Below are 22,249 nucleotides of genomic sequence, written 5' to 3'. Positions count from 1 at the left end.
TGTGGGATTTTTTTGCCTTTTTTAACAATGCTTCTCTCATCTTTTGTGTTTTTCTGTTGTATTTGTAACCTTAATGGGTGGCAGGTTTCGGGAGCTGGACATTGATCGTTAGCAATTATATGGAGCATGTTTTTAATTGTTTATAACAAACACTGGGAGTTGGTGCAGCATCATATACCCTGCTGCCGTGCTTGCATGTAGTAGATAGCCAGAATGAACTCTGCAAATTTGTGGTTGACAGAACTCATATTCAACACTGCACGTTTTCCAATTGATATGTTCCCTTGATATTGTTGTCTTGGATATCATCCAAAGGCTCTACTCCAGTTGTCATTGAGAGCCTGATTCACAAAAGTAAACGTACATTTTTGTTGTATACGGTTATGATTGTTTGTATTCACAAAGTTAATTTATGAGTAGTATTTTTGCAGCTGTGGTGTCTCTGCACATAAAAGATAGTGGGCCCGATTTAGAGTTCGGTGGACAGGACACACTGTCATAAGCGTGACGGGTTTCCCATCCGCCGTATTCCAAGTGACATGGATATAATGCACTTGTTATATGACAGACAGGATATCCGTCATGTTTGTGAGAGGAACCCATCCACTGAACTTTAAATCAGGCCCTGTGTGTGTGGTTGTGGATTCAGCAAAAGGAACACTTACCTGAAAAATTGTAGTTCAAACTTTAAAAGAGTTGCTGCTTCACTCACATTGCCTAGTGAGTACCTGAAAAGAAAGAATCAGAACATTAGAGAGCAGACTTCAAGTCACTTGATTTACAAGTAAGTCTGAGATTGGGAAAAGCAGTTCACATAGCACACTTGTCATATAAATGATTCAGGTATCATTCAGATGAAATAATTCTTTAAAAGAGCTTCTGTGATTTAACCGCATGCGCGCTGCGGCGATTTCTGGCTACGCGGCTTTTTTCAAAAAGCCGCGTTAGATGACGAGCTCAGCTCGTCATCAGCGTGCGAGCGGCGCAACTGATGACGAGCTGAGCTCGTCATCAGCGCCGAAGGGGTTAACAGAGGTGAATGGATTTATGCATTTATTGTGTGAAGCACAGGGACAACTATTCTTCAGCAGTATGAACTCAGTAAGGACAGAAGGTATCCAAGGGCATTCAAAGAAAAAAAAATCAAGAGCTTAATTAAAAAGAAACAGCAACAAAGGGTATTATTTATAGTGTGATTGGAAATTTGAGACTAACTTGTATCTGTTGCCTTAAAAGTCAAAGAAAAGTAACATTGAACTTACTGATTTTGAGAAGACAGAATGGAGACTATTGCTGACAGGTGTACAGGTAGTCCATAATGTGAGTAAGCATTTACACATACAGTGATTGGTTCCTGAAGGAATGGGAATTTTACATGTGGGTTTCAGAAATTAAGAGCAGACCTCACAAAACTAAATCTCCTGACACAAAACTAGGAAGTAAGGTGCAGATGCGGGGGACAGCCTCCGTTTCTCTATTGTGTATCTTACTCCCCATCCCCTTTCCTCTTCTGCAGGTATAGAGAGAGGTTGTCCCACTTGACATTCACTGAACATCTGGAAATTTGGTGAGGTTAGGCATAACTCCTGCTGGATGGTTAATGAAACTTGGGGACTAATTTATATTTTGACAGAAAGTAAACTTTGTTGCAATGGCAATGGTGCTCCCTCCGAGCCAATATAGTGGTCCGCCCACCCGGTTTAAATGGGAGCTCACCATAGGATTATTCATGGTGGAGACTACTCAGTTCTCGCTGTGATTGAACTCCTCCGACATCCCTGCAGAGTAAGAGCCAAATGAGGCAGACCTGTAATTCTGACCACCTGATATAGATAGGCAATTGAAACTAACGAGACTCGCGAGAGAGCAGGAGAGTAGCGGCATCGGCAGTGTGGGTCCCGAGAACCGGGAGGGTTTCAAGAGGCGTAACCCAGTCCTAAACGGTCAAAAAAGGCCGTGAAGGTGCGTTCGGTGCCGTTTTGGTGCCGCGGGAGGCCCGGGAAGCCTGGGAGGCTGCAGTAGAACGGGAGAGCTCAGGCGCAAGGGTACCGAGGAGGAGTACTGAAGGAGAGGAGCAGAACGCGTCAAGAGTACAGCGAGAACTACTGCAACGCCGAACAGCGGATCAAGCCTGGGTTGAGCCCCGCAGACAGTGAACCGGGCCCCCAGCCTGGATTGAGCCCCGCAGACAGTGAACCGGGTCCCCAGCCTGGCCTTCCTTCACCAGAGGTGAGGCAATCAGCAATTTATCACGGGGGAGGCATTTGGAGCCGCAAGAGTGCAAGCAAGCGTAATCAAGCTTAACAAGCTAAACAAGTGCTTAACCACTGCGACAGGAGCCGTGGGGTGTGCTGCCCAGCGGAGAGAGCTACTCAGCAGGAGCAGCGAAAGCTTGCTAAACGAAGCAGGAGGTTTGCATAACGTGGAGGGAACCACACACTAGAGGACTGCCTATGCCGAAATAATCTTACCTGGTGTGGTGGAATATGCGAAAGTTGGATCAAAAATACAGGCACAGTATATTGGAAAGGCTGTTTTATCACAGTAGGAGCCTCAGGCTAACTCAAAAGGAGACGCTTCGCATTTTGGAGAGACTCACGAGCAGCAGTTGGGGGCAGAACTCAGAGCCCCAGAGAGCAGCGGGGCCGTGCGAGGACCGGCAGCCCCTCCCTTAACAACACCTGTAGGTATTTAATTGTCCGCGGAACGCGTGCGGGCGGGTGCCGGCCTAAGCCCGGGCAAAGGGCGGGCCGTCTGTGGTAGGCAGAGGCTGGGCTGGGCCACCCCTCTTTCAGCGTTGGACTGGATTTATTTGGTCCTGGTTAGTCTGATTGCTATATAGCTATTTTGGTTATAAGTGTACGCATTAGACTGTAACAGCATTGCTATTGGGTTGTTCACTCCATCATGAATAGGTGTACCCGCAAGGGGGCAGGGGGTCCAGGGGTTGTAGGTTCTTTGGATGCATTTCTTCTACGGGCTGAGTTAGTCTTAAATCATGAAATACAGCTAATACAAAGGAGATTATTTATGAAACCTTGTGTTGCCCTGACAGCAGACCCGCTAATCAATCCCCCAATACCTATTGATTTAACATTAAATAGTAGTGTGCACGATGACGAAAGGTCACTACCGATTGTTATCGAAGTGGTAGTACACCATGATCTTAACCCTCCTTCTCCCACCCCTTCTCCTCCTAGACAGGTTTGCACCCACAAGCAACTGCTGATGCAGGTGAAGGAAAGGGTACGTGTTATTCCAAGCAAAAAAAGGAAAACAGCCACATTACCAACAGCAACTTCTCAAGCTAACAAAATAGCTAAAACGAGGGGGGGCGTCCAGGGCGACGAAAAATAACTCTATATTGCCAACTACAGGTAATATTTCTAGCCACCCGGGCGACAATGTCCAGGCCCCTCTTACCCTAACAGTGGAAGATCAAGTGGTTCATATCCTTGGTAAATTGGAGGAGAGGCTAGCGATTTTACTTGAGTCCGTATTAAACAAATTATCAGATATAGATGCAAGGCTCAAGTTAATTGAGCAACACCCTTCCTGCCCCAAACACTTACCTAGTTTAGAGGGTGGTAATGTCCCTAATCAGACTAGACCATCTACAGTGCGTCCCGAACCCTCTGCCTATTCGGATGTCATAGCTAGCACTACTAAAACAGTGTGTACTTCTATAGCTAATTCAACAAAATTTCAATCTACAGTAGAGAAGGCAGGGAATACGATAGAGCACACAGAGGGTAGTGACCCGGTCAACTCGGGGGTGGGTTCGACACATAGGAGGGAATCCTTAAAGTTACCACCCAAATCCACACCGTATACAGTCATACTTACCAATGTCCCATCACTTAATATAAACTCTGTGAAACATTGGTCCTCCCTTAAAAACAAGGCCCTTCACCTACTTCATAACAGAACTGGTTTGGGTATGCACCTCTTTCAAGAGTTCAAAATGATACGTAGAACTCTGTGGGTAGGTTTATCACCCAAAGGGTACAGTGGTAATTGTGTGGTTCTGAACTTCGGGTCCACGAATCTTGTAAGGACGATCTTGGAAAGGGCAGGGGCTAGGCATTTAAGTAGGGATGGTATTTCGATCATACCACTCTGGTTTTTCTATCGCAAATCTATTGCACCCATTCCCAAATCGGGCAGTCAATGGAGTGGTCAGCAGGCCCAGAATCACTATGATTACAATGTGCCCGTTTGCAATAGATTTGACCCATTCTCCAGTCTTGAGGAAATTGACTGACTAAGTCGTTTACCTCTATCACAGCATAATTCCCATACCAAATCTGAGCCGGGAAAGGGTGAAGTAGTGCAAGACCCAACACCTGTAGTTGCTTCCCCTTTGCGTCGTTATGACATGTCTATCGTTCACAACCATTCACCATTTCAGGGTTTTACGGTGCCTTTGCTTAGTTCTGGTGACTCAGTGGAGTTCGGCCAAAACAATGTTAAAAATCATCTTCCATCAGGGTGTGGTCTAAACTCTATAATAAGAGTCACTGAAAACCCTTGCGCCAAATTGATCTCCTGGAACATAGCGGGCCTAGCGAGTAAAACGGCCACTACCGAATAGTCCACATTTATAGAAGCACAGAGCATTGTTTTTATGCAGGAGACCTGGGCCACGGAGAAAGTTTTTCATCCTGGTTATTTAAACTTTTCAAAATCTGCCGAACAGGGACAGCGAGGTCGGCCCAAAGGGGGATTGGCTATATGGGTAAGGCAGTCCCTCCAATTCAAGCTGGAGGAGCTCTATATTGAATCAAGGGATATCCTTATTATTAAGCTGTTCAAGGGAAGTCTCCCAGGTATGTTACTCATTAATGTTTATTCCAGAGGAAACCAGGGTGGTAAAGCTTCAGAAACGGTTGCCATTCTAGATTCTTTTGTGACCAAGTACCAGGGGAAAGACCAGATCCTCATAGCGGGAGATTTCAATTGTACTTTTGAACCTCTTGATATCAATGATATGTACTTCAGTGCTGAAGAGGATAGATTGTGGTCTATTCCCACACTCGACCTCCCTCCTATTAAAAAATGGTCCAGCGCCGCATTACAATTGAATATTTTCTGTATGGAACATGGGGTGAGAGCAGCAAATGGGTGAACTAATTCAGATAAATCAGGGATGGTAACTTTTGTAAGTGGGCACCGTGCAAGTCGTATAGACTTTTTTTTTGCTTAGCAAAGAACTTTGGCCGTGCCTAATGGATATGGAGGTGATCGTCCGTATTGAAAGCGATCATAATCCCCTGCTTCTTTCATTACGCTATAATGGCTCCATGCACGCAGAGGGGTTGGTAGGCAGTCCAGTCCATGTAGAAGCTCACGTGACCAATGATACTCGTCGCCTCAAATGGTCCAAGGTGGCGTTAAACGCCAAGAGTGTGACCCATATGAATATGTTGGCTTCCAGTGCTGTAACAACTCTTCTGGCAGAGGCAGCACAAGAAGTACAAAGCGATAGAGCAGTGGGTGTCCATGAGCACCTTTTTAACGATCTTAAAATGTATTTTATCACCAAAAATAAAATATTCAATAAACCATCACGATCGAAAGCAGCAGAATGGTACAATTCATCCTGTCGGACAGCTTACAGATCGCTAGCTGCGGCTATAAGGTCTAAAGACAGGGCCTGAATAAGTAAAAGTAGGTCTTTATACAAGGCAGCTCAAGTAGCAGCCAAAAGTGACTGGAATGAGGAGCATGGGGCAGCCTTGCTGGAGGCAAGTACCAGGAGAAATATTACCACATTCTGGCACTTGGTGAAGTGGGGCAATGGCGTTTCGGCTAATGCCCCATCTAACCATGTGGAGGCGAAGCAGTGGGTCGCCTATTTTGGAGGTCAATTCAGCTGTGATTCCATAACCAGTGTCTACACGGGTATGCCTTCAGAAAGCCCCGTTCCTTAGATTACAAAGTTTGAAGTTGAAAATGCCTTGCTCCGGGTCCCCAAGCGTAGGGCGCTGGGGCTCAATTGTATCCCCGCTGACCTGTCCCTCCAAGATACAGGACTATGGGCTGAATACATCCAGCTCCTAGCTAATGCTATTGCCAAAGGAGCTCGCCTTACCCTGTATCTGGGCGGGAGCAGTGATTTTGCCCATCTATAAAAAAGGGGATAGATCCTTACCGGCTAATTATAGGCCCATCAGCCTAATAGATTGTATCCAAAAAGTCATCGCAAGGGTGGTGCTGTGCAGAATCCAGGCCTGGCTAGAGGAATCTGCCATTCTTTCGAATCCCCAGGCAGGATTCTGGCAATGCACAAGCGCTGTGGACCAGGCTATGAGGTTCATTCTGTTTTATTGGTGCACCGTGACGATAGGGAAGGGTACCATCTATGCAGCGTTCGTGGACCTTAAGTCTGCGTTTGACTTGGTCCAGCGCAATAAGATGTGGAGAACACTACAACAACTGGGCATGCCAGCCGACCTGTTGGCTTTTGTGGTGAAACTATACACTAACAACTTCGCACAGGTTAGATGGGATGAGAGGGGCAACACCACACAAAAATTCCCGGTTGACAGGGGGGTGAGACAAGGGTGTGTCCTTGCTCCCACCCACTTTTCTATATATATAAACGGGGTGGTAAACTATTTCAAGGATTTCCCCACAGATGCTCCAACATTAGCGGGCAACAAGATACCATTACTAATGTTCGCGGACGACACCCTCATACTTTTTAAGACCAGACAGGGCCTCCAGTGTGCCCTGGCCAGATTCGAGGAGTTTTGTCTGGAACATGAACTTGTTGTCAATGTCGACAAGACTAAGTACATGGTACTGACGAACTCCCCCAAAGTTGTTGGTGTCGTCCGGATGAATGAGGGAATCCTTGAACAAACTGAGACCTTCTCTTACCTGGGTATCTTAATAGACAGGAAGGTTACTTGGAAACCGCAGGTTACACAACAAGCGTTTAGACATGCTCAACTTGCGGCAGCCTTATTGAAGGAACACAGACAGTCCCACACGAAACCCACTGCACCGGTGCTCCAGCTCTATAAATCCAAAATTGGTGCTTCGATACTCTACGGAGTTGAGCTGGGGGGCTATGCTAATGTTGACAGCCTAGTCTTGGGTCAGAATACATTTCTACGTTCTATAACTGGTCTGCCACAATCCACCCCTCTAGTACCCTTGTTTTTGGATCTAGAATGCAACTCTTTGTTATGTTATGTTATGTTATGTTGTCTTGTAAAGCGCATGGCTACCCCAGCAATGGGGCGTCCCAGCGCTGTAGACCACTGGGGAACCCGTCCTGGCATTCCCTGTGAGATGATCCCTGCTTGGTATCTCCAAGGTGAAACCAGGCATCCCTGGTGTATGTGGGGGGCTGTTGTGGAGATGAGGCAAGCTAATGCCCAGAGTTGCCGAGTGTGATCCCTGGTTAGAGTAGGCACCGAAGCAAGAATTATCGAGTCTTTCAGAGAAGTGGCACATTATAGGTTGGTGGCCTATTGGAGAAGATTATGGGTTACACCAGAACTTATCCACTATGCCAAAGCCTTGCAGGAAGTCAAGGACTTGGATGTCAACAAGAAACTGGGGTGGTTTAGGACAGTACATAATATACTATCAGATATGGGTTTGGTCCACTTGTGGACATCACCAGCGGATAGTACATTTCCTTCAAAATCTGAGTTTAAAGCTATCTACTGGGCCATGGTCAATTTGAAACCTATCCAGTCCTCCTCTGGCACCTCTCTTTCTAGTGTCTATTAGGATGTCAAGCTGGAGCCCAAACTGTTCCACCAGTTTAGAGTAGGGACGCACCCTACCAATAATTTTACAAACAAGTGGGCCAACAAACAATCCAGTAACTGCCCGTTTTGCCTGGACACAGAAGAAACAATAGGTCATATTTTCTTTGCTTGTCCTGCATATAGCAAACCAAGAAAGAGGTGGCTGAAACCAACTTGTGCTAATATGGGTATTAGGTCTAGTTTTGAGGCCCTTCGAATTCTTAAAACTTCTGTGGCTGTTCCATTTGTGGGTGGGCGACCGCTGAGCCTGCACTCCAGGTGAGGTCGCCCCCACGCACCACTGCTCTCTGCCTCGTTTTTTGCCTGCTTCCTGCTTCCTGACGCCGGACGACCCAGCCGCCGCTGAGCCGCCCGACTAACCACTTTCCCGTCGCTGCCTCCCTGTGGCCCCGCCCCCCTCCTGCCCATTTGCCGCCCTGCTCCCGCCACCCAGCTGACCCTCCCTCCCGGCTCCTTACTTAAGGGGACCGCGCCAGGTGCAGGGAGCGACCGCTGAGCCTGCACTCCAGGTGAGGTCGCCCTCACGCACCACTGCTCTCTGCCTCGTTTTTTGCCTGCTTCCTGCTTCCTGACGCCGGACGACCCAGCCGCCGCTGAGCTGCCCGACTCACCACTTTCCCGCCGCTGCCTCCCTGCGGCCCCGCCCCCCTCCTGCCCATTCGCCGCCCCGCACCCGCCACCCAGCTGACCCTCCTTCCCGGCTCCTTATTTAAGGGGACCGCGCCAGGTGCAGGGAGCGACCACTAAGCCTGCACTCCAGGTGAGGTCGCCCCCACGCACCACTGCTCTCTGCCTCGTTTTTTGCCTGCTTCCTGCTTCCGGACGTCGGACGACCCAGCCGCCGCTGAGTCGCCCGACTCACCACTTTCCCGCCGCTGCCTCCCTGCAGCCCTGCCCCCCTCCTGCCCATTCACCGCCCGCTCCCGCCACCCAGCTGACCCTCCCTCCCGGCTCCTTACTTAAGGGGACCGCGCCAGGTGCAGGGAGCGACCGTTGAGCCTGCACTCCAGGTGAGGTCGCCCCCACGCACCACTGCTCTCTGCCTCGTTTTTTGCCTGCTTCCTGCTTCCTGACGCCGGACGACCCAGCCGCCGCTGAGCCGCCCGACTCACCACTTTCCCGCCGCTGCCTCCCTGCGGCCCGGCCCCCCTCCTGCCCGTTCGCCGCCCCGCTCCCACCACCCAGCTGACCCTCCCTCCCGGCTCCTTAATTATGACGCCCCCTTGCACGCGCAGAGGGCGCGCCGATTGTACGCCGAAGGCGCGCCAAAGGCAAGCCCGTCTGCGCACGTTCACGCCTGTACCGCGCTCAGTGCCAGGACCCCTGGCCCCCGTCGATGCAAGACCACCCGACGGACCTACGACGCCGCCACCCTCAACGCATTCAATACCGGCCAGAACCCTGCCTGCTACCGAGCCACCCCGAGACGCACCCACGGACCCTTCGCCTGCCAAGCCTGCCGATTCACCTGCCCCCGGACCGGCACCACCACCGCCAAGTCGAGCACCAGCAGCAACCACCTGAAGTGCATCCTGCTCAACACCCGCTCCGTCCACAGGCATGCCGTGGAACTCTGGGACCTGCTCGACGTGACAGCACCGGACGTCGCCTTCCTCACCGAAACCTGGATGAACGCCTCCTCAGCGCCCGACATCGCCATAGCCATCCCGGACGGATACAAGATCACCCGTAAGGACCGCGTCAACCAGACGGGAGGAGGCATCGCCATCGTACACAAGAACACCATCCGCATCTCAACCAACTCCGACGAAACCTTCACCGCCGCCGAACACCTGCACTTCCAGATACACACTGACCCCAAGACCACCCTCCGAGGCACCGTAATCTACAGACCCCCGGGACCACGCACACAATTCAGTGAAGACATCGCAGACTTCATCAGCCCGCACGCCCTTCCCTCCGCCGACTACATCCTCCTAGGGGACCTCAACTTCCATCTGGAGAACAACAACGACAGAAACACCACCGCCCTGCTGGACAACCTCGCCAATCTCGGACTCAAGCAACTGGTGAACACCCCCACCCACTACGCTGGCCACACGCTTGACCCCGTCTTCTCATCCAGCAAGCACATCTCCTTCAACCACGCCACAGGACTCCACTGGACCGACCACAGCTGCGTCCACTTTAGCTTCAGAAAAACTACGACCCACCACCACCCGCAACAGGCTCCCCGCCGGAGCTGGAGCAAGTTCACCGCCGAGCATCTCACCGCCTCCCTCAGCCAGAACACTCCCACCAGCACAACGGACCCCAACGAAGCAGCCAGCAACCTCACCAAGTGGCTGACCGCCTGCGCCGATGACCTCACAACACTAAAAAACCCTCCCAGCAGACCCGGCAGCAAGAAAACCCCCTGGTTCCCCGACGAACTCAAGGAATCCAAGAAGAACTGCCGCACCCTCGAGAAAGCCTGGCGACTCAACCAGACCACAGACAACAGGACCGCCCTCAAGCACGCCACCCGCAAACAGCATCAGCTGATCCGCGCCACCAAGAAGTTGGCACTCAAAGAACGACTGGACAACAACGCCCACGACAGCAAGGAACTCTTCAGCATCGTCAAAGAGTTCTCCAACACCAGCGCCGGAATCAACGACATCACTCCCTCGCAAGACCTCTGAAACTCACTCGCCTCGTTCTTCCACCGCAAGATCGCCGACATACACAACAGCTTCGACGCACAGACCACGTATCCTACCACCGAACCAACGCTCGCCACCACCACCCTCTGCAACTGGACCCCGATCAGCACCGAAGACACCACCCGCACGATGAACTCCATCCACTCCTGATCACCAACCGACCCCTGTCCACACCACGTCTTCAACAAAGCCGACGCCATCATCGCACCCCATCTCCGGGACATCATCAACTCCTCCTTCCACACCGCCACCTTCCCAGAGAGCTGGAAGCACGCCGAGCTGACCGCCCTCCTGAAGAAACCAACAGCGGACCCCACCGACCTCAAGAACTACCGTCCCATCTCACTCCTTCCCTTCCCGGCCAAAGTCATCGAGAAGACCGTCAACAGACAGCTTGCCGCCTTCCTCGAGACGAACGGATCTCTCGACCCCTCGCAGTCCGGGTTTCGGGCCAACCACAGCACCGAGACCGCCCTAATCGCAGCCACGAACGACATCAGAACCCTGATCGACAACGGAGAAACAGCGGCCCTCATCCTCCTGGACCTCTCCGCGGCGTTCGACACTGTCTGCCACCGCACCCTAGTGAAGCGCCTCAGCAACGTCGGAATCCAAGAGAAACCACTGGAGTGGATCATCTGGTTCCTGGCCGGAAGAACCCAGAGAGTCCGCCTCCCCCCGTTCAGATCTGAGGCCACTGAAGTCATCTGCGGAGTACCACAAGGATCTTCACTTAGTCCAACCCTCTTCAACGTCTACATGAGCCCCCTCGCAGCCATCGCACGACAACACATCCTCAACATCATCTCCTACGCCGACAACACCCAGCTGATCCTCTCCCTCACCAACGACCCCACCACCGCCAGAGCCAACCTACACAAAGGGATGAAAGACGTCGCCATCTGGATGAGGAACAGCCGCCTTAAACTGAACTCAGACAAGACGGAAGTCCTCATCCTGGGATCATCACCCTCTGCCTGGGACGACTCCTGGTGGCCCCCGGCCCTGGGCACCGCTCCCAAGCCAACGGACCACGCACCCAACTTGGGCTTCATCCTGGACTCCTCTCTGTCGATGACCAGACAAGTCAACGCCGTCTCATCTCCGTGCTTCAATACCCTGCGCATGCTCCGCAAGATCTTCAGATGGATCCCCACTGAAACTAGGAAGACCGTCACCCAGGCACTCGTCACCAGCCGACTGGACTACGGGAACACCCTCTACGCCGGAACCACAGCCAAACTTCAAAAAAGACTCCAACGCATCCAGAACGCCTCCGTACGACTCATCCTGGACATCCCCCGACACAGCCACATCACCGGACACCTGAGAGACCTGCACTGGCTCCCCGTCAGCAAGAGAATCACGTTCAGACTCCTCACCCACGCACACAAGGCTCTTCACGACCTGGGCCCCAAGTACCTCAACGACCGCATGACCTTCTACACGCCCACCCGCCAGCTACGATCGACCAGCCACGCCCTCGCCACCGTACCACGCATCCGCAGAGCCACCGCAGGAGGAAGATCCTTCTCCTACCTGGCAGCCAAGACTTGGAACTCCCTCCCCACCCACCTCTGGCGAACCCAAGACCATCTCTCCTCCAGAAAGCTGCTCAAGACCTGGCTGTTCAAGCAGTAACATCCCCCTCTCCCCCAGCGCCTTGAGACCCTCCCGGGTGAGTAGCGCGCTCTACAAATGCCGTGATTGATTGATTGATTGTATGGGAGCTTCGCTGGATAGAGAAAATGCAGAAGCAAATGCCCATCCCTAGTGAGGCCTCTTTTAATCTGAATTATCCCCCAGTGCTAACCCCCTAGATTAAATGTACCTTCCGTTATTGCTTTGAGCCAAAACTTAGGCTTTGAATTATGGCTTTTTATTTGCATTTTAAAACGTGTCAATGCTTTTTTAATTATTTGTTATTATTAAGTTTTACATTATCAAATAAGGTGCTAGACTGTAGATACTACATTCTTTAATATTACTAATTGAGCTGCTCTGTCACTGTTTTCATTATGTATTTTGTATATGTGTTTTAACTTTTGTGATTTTATATAATCGAAATAAAGTTATGAATGAAAATTAAGTGAAATGAAATGATAGGCAAAAGTAGAGGTCCGTTTAAACTGCCTGTGACCACCGGGAAAACCCTTGTGGTAAGGGGCAGTGAAAATTGGTAAATGCTCCCCTCGCCATGGGACTCCCATGGTGAAGGGAGCATTTTCTTTTTAAATCGCACTGCTGGATTTTGCCAAAAAGGAAACAGTTTGGTGCGCCAAGCTATGTTACAGCGGTTCCTGCCAATGCTGTAGAAATGGACGCCAGCTTGGCGATGACCAACGCAATTTTTGTGATAAAAGGCACTTATTATGCCATAGGAGCACTGTTGTTTGCAAGCAACTGGTCATTTTGTCAAACATTCAATAAAGCTAATTAAAACCAACTATTTTGCCTTCTTGCTTCCCTCGGGCACCCTCCTGATTAATACGGTTTGCACTCCAAGCACATTCCACAAATCCATCCAGTTCCCAAGACAATCTTTATAGCATCTAGAAATCTATCCTCCTACGAAAAGAGCATTTCAGTAATACCATACCATCTTAGATTACCTTCACTATTACAACAGTCCTCTAGACCATATTTTTGAAGAAAATTGCAACATACAGATTCAGTTTCCTGTAAAAGCACTCAAAGAATTGGGGAAATGTCTCCATACCCATTTCCATAGAAGCCCAGGTTAACACCAGAACCTGTGCTTATATCGGAATTCATGAGGGCATATTACAAAGCCCTTTATCACAGCTTTTGGGGCAGTTTCCTGCTGATAAAAGCACCAATAATGTATCGCCTTTTCTTGATAATATGGCTCTAAATCTTCTGTGTTTGGAAATCTGTTTAGGATTGTCTTCCATTATTACAAGTTGTTTATTTGCACTTTTTCCTGTCTAAAACTGTCATTAGGATTTTCAAGTTCAGTAAGAATCCAGAAGCAGACGCACTTCATCCTGGCTACTCTTTTTCAGTTCTGATGGTATTCAGGTGTCAGCTGTGATAACAGGTTTTGTAGAGATAGGGAGCATTTGCTACAGTGGACAATGATTTTTGTCATCAAAAGAAATCCTACAGTTCTGAAAAAGTGGTACATGTAAAGAGACAAGTTGGTGCTTGTCTTTCAGGGGTACACTTGAGATACTGATCTTCTAAAGTGTGTCTACAGTATCAGTCTGAAGTGCTCTTGTTCGTGTGATAATGACATCCATGTTAAAACTGGTTTCCAAATGTTAAACCCAGATTCATAATGCCCTCCAGGAGTTTCCCAATGACCGTGCCACCAGCAAAGGATAGCTTGAAGATATTTTATTATTAGGACTCCAGGGGCCGTATTACACAAAGTGCCCCAGGGGCAAAGAGGTAATTTGTGCCTGCTTTGTGCACCCCAGGGCACTTTGGTATTATGTGCCCCCTGCTATTATACTGAAAGCACTGGTGCACATACAACACCATCGCTTTCTGAAGAGGGCCTTCCCACATTTCCATGGCGTGGCCCCATGCAATTGAGGGAATATCTTTGCCTCTATGCCGTATTATAGATGCAGGTGCAGAGGCAAGGAAGTTGTCAGTGCGCCCCTGATAGAAGATGTCTGGAGGGGTGGAAAGGGAGTCCTATGGACCCCCAGACATCCCCTTGCAGGTGGGTGCAGTCATTCACTGCACCTGCATTCAAGGGGATCTCTAATCCCTTTAAAAGTGCAGGCAGGTTGCTGCCTGCACAGTGAAACACAGAATGGCTGCTTGAAAGAGGCTCAATTTTTCACCTGGATACGCTGAATGCACTGTTCACCACAGCAGCAGGATCATGATCTGATCTACTTGTTTTAAGGTGCACCCGGCACGAACACATAACACAGTTGTTCCTTTGAAGTGGGGGAGAAGCTTCTAGAAGCATCCCTTTGAAGTGAACAGATGCCCGGCCTTACCTGCCCTGGTTCCACACGTACTACAAGGGGTATGGAGCCCTTTGTGTGGAGACAGGATACAGCTTATTCAGGTGTAGGGGATGCTGGGCACAGAACCTCCCGCCCATCATTCTAGTGATGGCCCATCCAGTCACCCCAAGAACCCATTGTGTGTGGCTGTCTAGGAGGAATACATAAAGCCCAACTCCCACCTACACCTAGTCATGTGACTAGAGTCAAGCTGCAGGCACCAAACAGCTAAAGCAAGAAAAGGCCACATTTCTAAATGTAGAATTTTCTGAATTGTTATTTAAAACATCACCATAAGTTAGGATTTTAAATTGGGATTCCATAAACACACAAAAGAAATCAGTTATCTTTTCCCATTTGGAAATTATACTTATAAAATGCAATAAGGTAACCCCAAAGTTATCCTATGGGAGAGATAGGTTGCAGTAGTGAAAACGGAATTTCAGAGTTTTTCACTACTAGGACAAGTTAAACCTAAAAGCGCATGTCCAATTTTTAAAATAAACTGCACCACACCCTTGGGGCTGTCCACACCCTACGTTAGGGTCGACCTATATGCTTTAAAAAAGAAGGTCTGGGCCGAGAAAAAGATTTAATTTTCCAGGCCCACATGACATGTTAAAACTACACATGCAGGCTATGGCAATGCCATGCCTGGTTAAAGGGATACATAGGAGGGTGACACAATCAGCACTACAGGCTCAGTAGTAGCATTTAATTTACAGGCCCATGGTTTAAGTAGTCTACTTTCCTAGGGACTTATAACTAAATGAAAAATGGCAATTGGTTGTAAGCCAATGTTACTGTAAGCTAGGAACTGGGAGTGTGGGAACTACAGGCCCTGTCCTGGAGGGAGGAGAAGTTCTTTCACCTATAGGAAAGGAGAGGGGGGATACGTCCTCCCAAACTAAATATACAATATACACAGGCATCCCACCACGTGTTACAACATGTTACATGATGAGGAAATTAGGTCTGGGCGGTAAATTCCGTTCCGCACGCGAAATTTGCGGAATTTGGATCATTTTGCATTCCGCGAAGAACGCGCAATTGCCCAAAATTCTGCGTTCCTCGACTTCGCGAAATTGTTTGCTTGTTCGAGTTCACAAAAAGCGCATTCGCAGGATATTTCCCCCTGAGCACGCAAACAGCGATTGCCAACAGTAAAAAAGCATTGCGAACAAGCAATTCCGCGTGTTCGCGGAATTTCTGCATGTTCGTGGAGATTTTTTACCGTTTCGCGGAGATTGCCGTAACGTGATTCCGCAAATTCCGCCCACCCCTAGAGGAAATGCTTGCTCCAACTAGACTCTGCATCAATAAGTGCCGGAAAGGTAAAATTTCCTTTTCTTTAAATAACCCTGACACACTAGTGGTATTATGCTTCTTCTTCGGGTCCACCCTGACTCCTAAGGTTCAGGCTGGGCGTGACCATGTTTAAGGGAGTTCTTATGAGAAAGAAACTAGGTGGAATAACTACAGATTATAAATCCCTCAACCAATCCCTTTATTCATGGAGAGGTTGGGGACAGTAAAACTGAATAGCAATTTGGGCAATCTAGGACTCAATGGTCCTATGAGCCTTCTTGAACCAACATGTTTCGGCCCTACTCTGGCAGGCCTGAATAGGTCCAGGGCTTCATGAGGGGGAATTGTCAATATGTATCACCGCCCATGTTACACAGCTCATGAACCTGTTTATTTTCTATAGCACATCAAGTGCCATTAAAAAAATATCAAATGCCATTTCATGGCTGTTCAAAATGTGGCATGCACTATTCTCATGCATGTGACTCTATTTGTGTAGTGGACGCGTCATGTTTGCGTCAGACAGCTCGTGAAAGAGTGCTCACTTGCATGCTTCTGCAATGTGTGCACAACCGGTGCATGAATATGCTCCCTTTCTTGAATTTAGTAGGTGAGATTGTGTGAACCAGCATATAATGCATTATCACCTCTTATGATTATTTTTGTCTACATTAGAATATTGCCATAAACCTCATTCACACGTTGTGCCTGATATCATAAACAGTCAGCCATCCCACAAGCATCCTTAAATTTAATGTACATGTTGCATCAACTCACCCAATTTCTGGGACTTTATAACCCTGCAGGGGAGAAAGGCCAGGTGGTAGACCCTGTGGTCAGTAAAAGTAAAGGTATAACAAAGCCATTGGTCAAAAACCATTTCTGAGTAGAGCGTTTCAGTAAATGCAATCTGCAAGGGAAAAGCACAAGCTTCAAGGGTCCCTCCACACTGAAGCACCTAATCGGCTCCTCTCTATCCGTTTGTGACAAAGTAGTTGAGGGAGTGCACAGTTGTATCTGCAGTGCGCGGCCCTGCACAGCTGTGCGTGGCTGTATTGAATTACCACTGATTGCAGTGTAAACAGCCCAGCCACAAGGCTTTCAATTTGTGAGGCTACCGGGCACAGGATTTACTGGATCATGAAAGTGCAAGATCTTTACATCAAGTAACGTCCCCTTTTTGCTCCATCATATATCACAAATGCAAGACAAACACGCAATGGCATAGCCAATTGGTGTCGCCTTTGGGACCTTACAAGTATTTAATTATGCAGCACAATATCCTTACTGCAACAACATTAACTGTTGCATGGCTAAACACTTATAAGGCCCCAAAGGCGAGACCTATTGGCTTTGCCAATGCTTGTTGTCTAGCGCTCTCTCTTTCACTTTTACCTCTTACACATTTTCTCTTTCTTTTTTACACCTTTGATCCTTTCCACCCCCACTTGTTCATCTTTGAGTCCCTTCACTTGCCACAATCTCTTCCTCTATTTGTCTTTCCTTGTCACCATGATGAGTCCTTTTCTCCCATTCAGGCCCTAGCTCGTCTGCCCCAAGTTGAGAGAGGGTGGCAAAGACGTCACTTCTACACTTGCAGCAGGTTGCAATAGCAATGACAGCAACAACGCATATCTCTCAGGAAGCACGTGAAGCACAGGCAGCAGCAGTGCACGCTTCACTCTAGTCCACTTCAGGTACTGCATAAGCAACTAAATTGCTAGGTTCGCAAACGCACAGGCATGCGCACACAGTGACAGTATGTGCAGGAGTGGAAATTTCTGTCTCATAGATAATGGGTATAGCACCAATCATAGCAGGGCAAGGTTCCTTTACACCAAGCAGGTTAAATATGGGCATAGGCAGGGCATGTTGTAGTAAACACAAGATTCCAGATCTTGGAGTGTTATTGGAAAGCTGCATTGCTGCGTCACTGAGTCTGAGCTTCTTCATATGAGGACGCCCTTCTCACATCCTAACCTAACTACTTACATCTGAAGCGTCCTTATGTCTACAATTTCTTCTTGACACAAGATGTATTCACATTTAACAGGAACACCACTCGCAGTAACACTACAAGCCTCCCCGGCTCGAGACAGAATGCGCGGCAGCTGTTAACGCTTCTTTCACACACACAGCACACGCAGCTCTGGTGCAAGCATGTCAGGCCTATTAAAGGCACAGCATGGGCATCAGCTCTAAAATCCACTCTTGCGTTGGACATGAATACCGCTGGTGGTAGCTTAGTAGTCAATCACTCTAGCACTACAGGCACAGCACACGAACCAGTGGTGGAAACATGCCTAACAAAACAAGCACAACCTTGGAGGTTGTGGCGCACTAAACAAGAAACCCATGAGCAGCAGCTGCACAAGAATCCCACACTTAGCTCGTGCAGCACTGGAAGCAAGCAGCATTGCAAGCCCTTTTTCACAAAACAATAAAATCAGGGGCAACAGAGAGGCAAGCCTTCCTTACAACAAGAAGCGCGAGCAAAAAGGAGATGGAGAGGGTGGAGCAAGTGAGTGGGCAAGGAGAGAGGCGCGTGCGCGCTTGGGGGAGCAGTCTGCTCATTTTCAAGCACTGCACTTGTGCTTGTGGCACGCCCCTGCTCGCTCCCGCAAGGTGGATTCCGCCAAAAGCACGAGTGTGTGCTTGAAAATGACCAGAGCGACGGCTAAAGATCCTCCTATGCAGCGCATGCGTGCAGCGCAGGCAAGACCTAAAAGTGAGGTTGTAGTGTCTTGAGGGGGTAAACTAAGGAAATATTGCTTCTTGTTTCCCATTTGTCGTTATTCAATGTTAGTTCTGGGCTTTGGGCTGCTGTTTAATTGACACTCCTTTTAGATCGATAATGATACATGCTAAATAAGACCAACATTAAATAGAGCCATAGAAGTATAGTTGCTGTCTGAAATATTATCAACTTTCCCAGCCCGAATTGGTCAAGACCAGAATCAGGTCTTTTCTGACCAGGTTTGGTCACTGAAGGAAGAGCAAGCATGGTCATGGCAAGCAACTGCACCTAAACTCTCCAGTTACTTTGTGTTGGCAGCCCTAGTTTTGTAGGTTGTGGTCCACGAGAAGCAAATAATAAGCAAATCTACAGCAAAGGTAAATTAAAACAAAAAGCCTTTTGGTGATCAGAAGAGCTTGTGAAATGTATTAACTCCATGATGTTGTTCAAGACACATGAGCTACATGGTGCCACCGCGAGTCAATGTCTGATCTGTGTTTCTTATCGTACAGCTTTGGAGTGGATGGATGTGAACCACCGCACCTTTGCTGGGTCCCTTATGAGCATGTACCCTAGCATTGGACTTATGCTTCTGGCCCCAGTGGCGTACCTGATCCGGAACTGGCGCTGGCTTCTCTTTGCTATCACGTCCCCCTATATTTTTGCCATCGTCATCATATGGTAAGTGAATGGCACCACAGCAGTGTGGCTCTTCCTGTAGAACTATAGAAAATCTTGTAGCCACCCTACCTCTTATCTCTCATTAGCTTTCAACAGTGGAGCCACAGACGGAGACCTGCAAATTCATCTCTATTGTGGGATGAATCTGTTTTCTCATACCTGTATCTGCTGTTATCTGTGCAATCGTATCCAGCTGTCTTTTTTTAATACATTTTGAGTGAAACTGTCGACTTATCACCACATTCGCATGGCTATAGTTTCTTTACAATTGCTATAAGCCATTCTAAATTTGACAGTTGTTTTACTGTGTTCACTGTACCCTACCAATCAATACCAGCATTGTCTCATAATGACAGTCTCTCTTCCATATCATCTATCTTTCAAATTTCTGATAAACTTGTTTCATAATCTCCATGCCTCTGTGTCCTCTTCAATCCAACTCCTTAGCTGTCTGGGCCCTTCTCCTGAACCTTCATTCATTATCTTTCTTTCACAATCTGAAATGGTAAGAATAGAAGTGTAAACAAATACATTGCTGGACTTGTCCCGCTCTGCAGGGTCACCCCCAAACTTTTTTGCCTTTACCCTCCATTTTCTTTTGCTGAATTTGTTTCTGTTGGCCTTTGTACTCTGTGCACTTTATCACTGCTAACCACTACCTTAAACAGAGTAGAAATGATTTAACGCCCAATTGGCATATTTAGTTTATTTTTTAAGCCCATGTAGAGTGTTATTCCACATACCCAGAACTTGTAAATTAACTGCTACTAGTGGGGCTGCAGCTCTTAATGTACAACCCACTTAAGAAGCCCCTTTAAACATGTCCAAGGCCTGCCATTGCAGCCTGAGTGCAGTTGTAAACTGCCAAATCAACCCCTTTGCCAAGCTGTAGACTCTCCTTTTCTTGCATATAAGTGACCTCCTTACGTAGGCCCAAGGTCACCTATAGGGCACAGTGCATTGAAATTAAAAGGTTGGGCAGGCACTTTTAAGCTTTACAGGTCCTGGTAGTGAGGAACTCCTAAAATAGTTTTTCACTACTGTGACGCCTACCTGTCCCATTGGATAATATAGGATTGCCTTAATACATTGAATACGTGCTAACGTTTGATTGTGGCCAGATAAGCATTTCATATTTGGTATCCATAAAATTGTAATTAAAAATAATCTGTAATGGCAAAGTCAGAGTTTAAATTAAGATTTGGAACAAATAGGCATTTTCCTTCCCTTTGCTATTTGATGTTTTCGAGGTGAAAAGGGGGAATAGAATGGTCCCAATCCCGTACTAGCCTAATTATTGAGTAGAATATGCATGGGTAATTTGTCCTGGACAGTGGGTGACCCCCATCCCACTAATGAGCTGAGAAAATCCAAGGTTTGTCAAGACAAATTGAGGGTTAGGTAGTCCAATAGTAGGAATAATTTCAAGACACACATTTTTATATATGTACAATTGCCAGAACTCCTATTTAGGAGACTAGCCCGAAGTGACAGCCCTGTGGCAGGTATTTGGACTTTTCCTGGTATTTGGAATATTCTTTGTCTAAGTCATTGGAAACTGCATAGTGGAAGGCATCTATATTATTGCCCACTGGTAGTTGGGGGTTGAAAGTAGATCTTTTTACTAAGCCTGTGTTTGTTGATTGGACGGTGTCAATACCAAGTTTAATTGCCGTCCGGGTTAGAGTGTCCAAATCTGTGTCTTGATCAGAAAGGTTAGTCAAGAGGTCCACATTGGTAAGGTCTTGAATCGACATGTTATTATTATGTTATTACGCACTGCTATGGGCTTGGGTGGGCGAGGGTTGGATGGTCTATCAATTGGGAGGATGGGGGACAGAGCTGGGCACAGCCCCACTGGCAACTGAATAAGCAGTGTGAAGCCTTCACACAAAGGGCTTGTCACCTCCACATTGTTTATGCAGCCAGCTTGGAACCATGGCAGGGGAGTCAGGAAATTCCAAGCACTTCAAAGAGGAACCTCTCTAAATTTCTTCCAAATCAAAGGCGATACTAAGTATGCAAATAGATACCCTCAGACCCACTGTTCAATTTAAATTTCTAGACATGGGGAAGGGCTGTCAGAGGACTGCCTTCTGCTTTTTCATGCTGTGTACTCCACAAGACTACTTTGATGCACCTAGAAGGACTGCTTTGCTGCCTGGGGCCTGCTTTTAACCCTCAGAGGCCAGCCCTGTTGTATGAACCCTGCATTTCCCCTGAATCTAGGACTACCAGATTGACTTCAGGGGCAAGTTTGCTGACCTCCTGCTTAGATTCACACAGGCGTGAAAGGCTCCCACCATCTTGTACCAGCACCTTAACCCAGCCTGAGTGAGTCATGAACCCCCAAGTGGTCTCCCTCTAGTCTAGGACCCTTTGTTGTGGTGCTAAATGTGCCCTGATAGCCAAATTCCAAAGCTTTAGACCCAGTCTCTAGCAACTAGATATCTACGGTTGGCGCTTTGATTTTTTAGGTGCTAGTTTTTACAAAAAACTTCAAAAAATAAATAACTCAGGTTCTACTGATTGGATTTTTGTCATCTTGGTGTCAAATCATTAATTATAATGTATCTATCTTTCTACATTTGTGTGGCATTTTGTCTTGTGTTTTTACTTTATTACTTCTATACTGCATAAATACAGATTGCCTCTAAGTTAAGCCTGAACACTTTTTGTGCCAAGTTACTCAGGGTCAAGCACAGGTTAATTTACTGACTTTTTGTGGTTCACTCTGCCAGGGATTGTGGCTATTGCTTGAATAAGGTTAACACCTCCAATCAGCCAACAATTAGGGATGGGTGGAACGTACATAGTTTCAATCCGTGGAATTTCATGGAGGTACATGAAAACTCTACGATAGTCCATAGTGTTCTGCGAGTGGGTGGAATTAGGCGTATTGCACTGCTCATGCTGATTTCTAGCACTGGGAGCTCGTTAAAAGCTGAAAAATTAGAGCAAGAGGAATTATGCAATGTGCCAATAGGGTGCTGCTTCTCGAGTTGATTTTGCTGCTTACTACTTGAGCTACAGCTTTGTGACCGTGAATGGTCGCGACCACCTGCATTTGGAAAATCT

The 22,249-nt window shown here is 47.9% G+C and overlaps 1 pseudogene; it reads left to right on the top strand.

Moving 5' to 3' along the window:
- Positions 1-22,249, top strand: part of LOC144762243 (solute carrier family 22 member 7-like) — a 186,303-nt pseudogene that overhangs the window by 76,359 nt on the left and 87,695 nt on the right.

The sequence above is a fragment of the Lissotriton helveticus genome, chromosome 6 (genome assembly GCF_964261635.1).
Source record: "Lissotriton helveticus chromosome 6, aLisHel1.1, whole genome shotgun sequence".
Lineage (NCBI taxonomy): Eukaryota > Metazoa > Chordata > Amphibia > Caudata > Salamandridae > Lissotriton > Lissotriton helveticus.
Note: the sequence above shows the minus strand (reverse complement) of the source record. Positions and strands in the feature narration are given on the sequence as shown.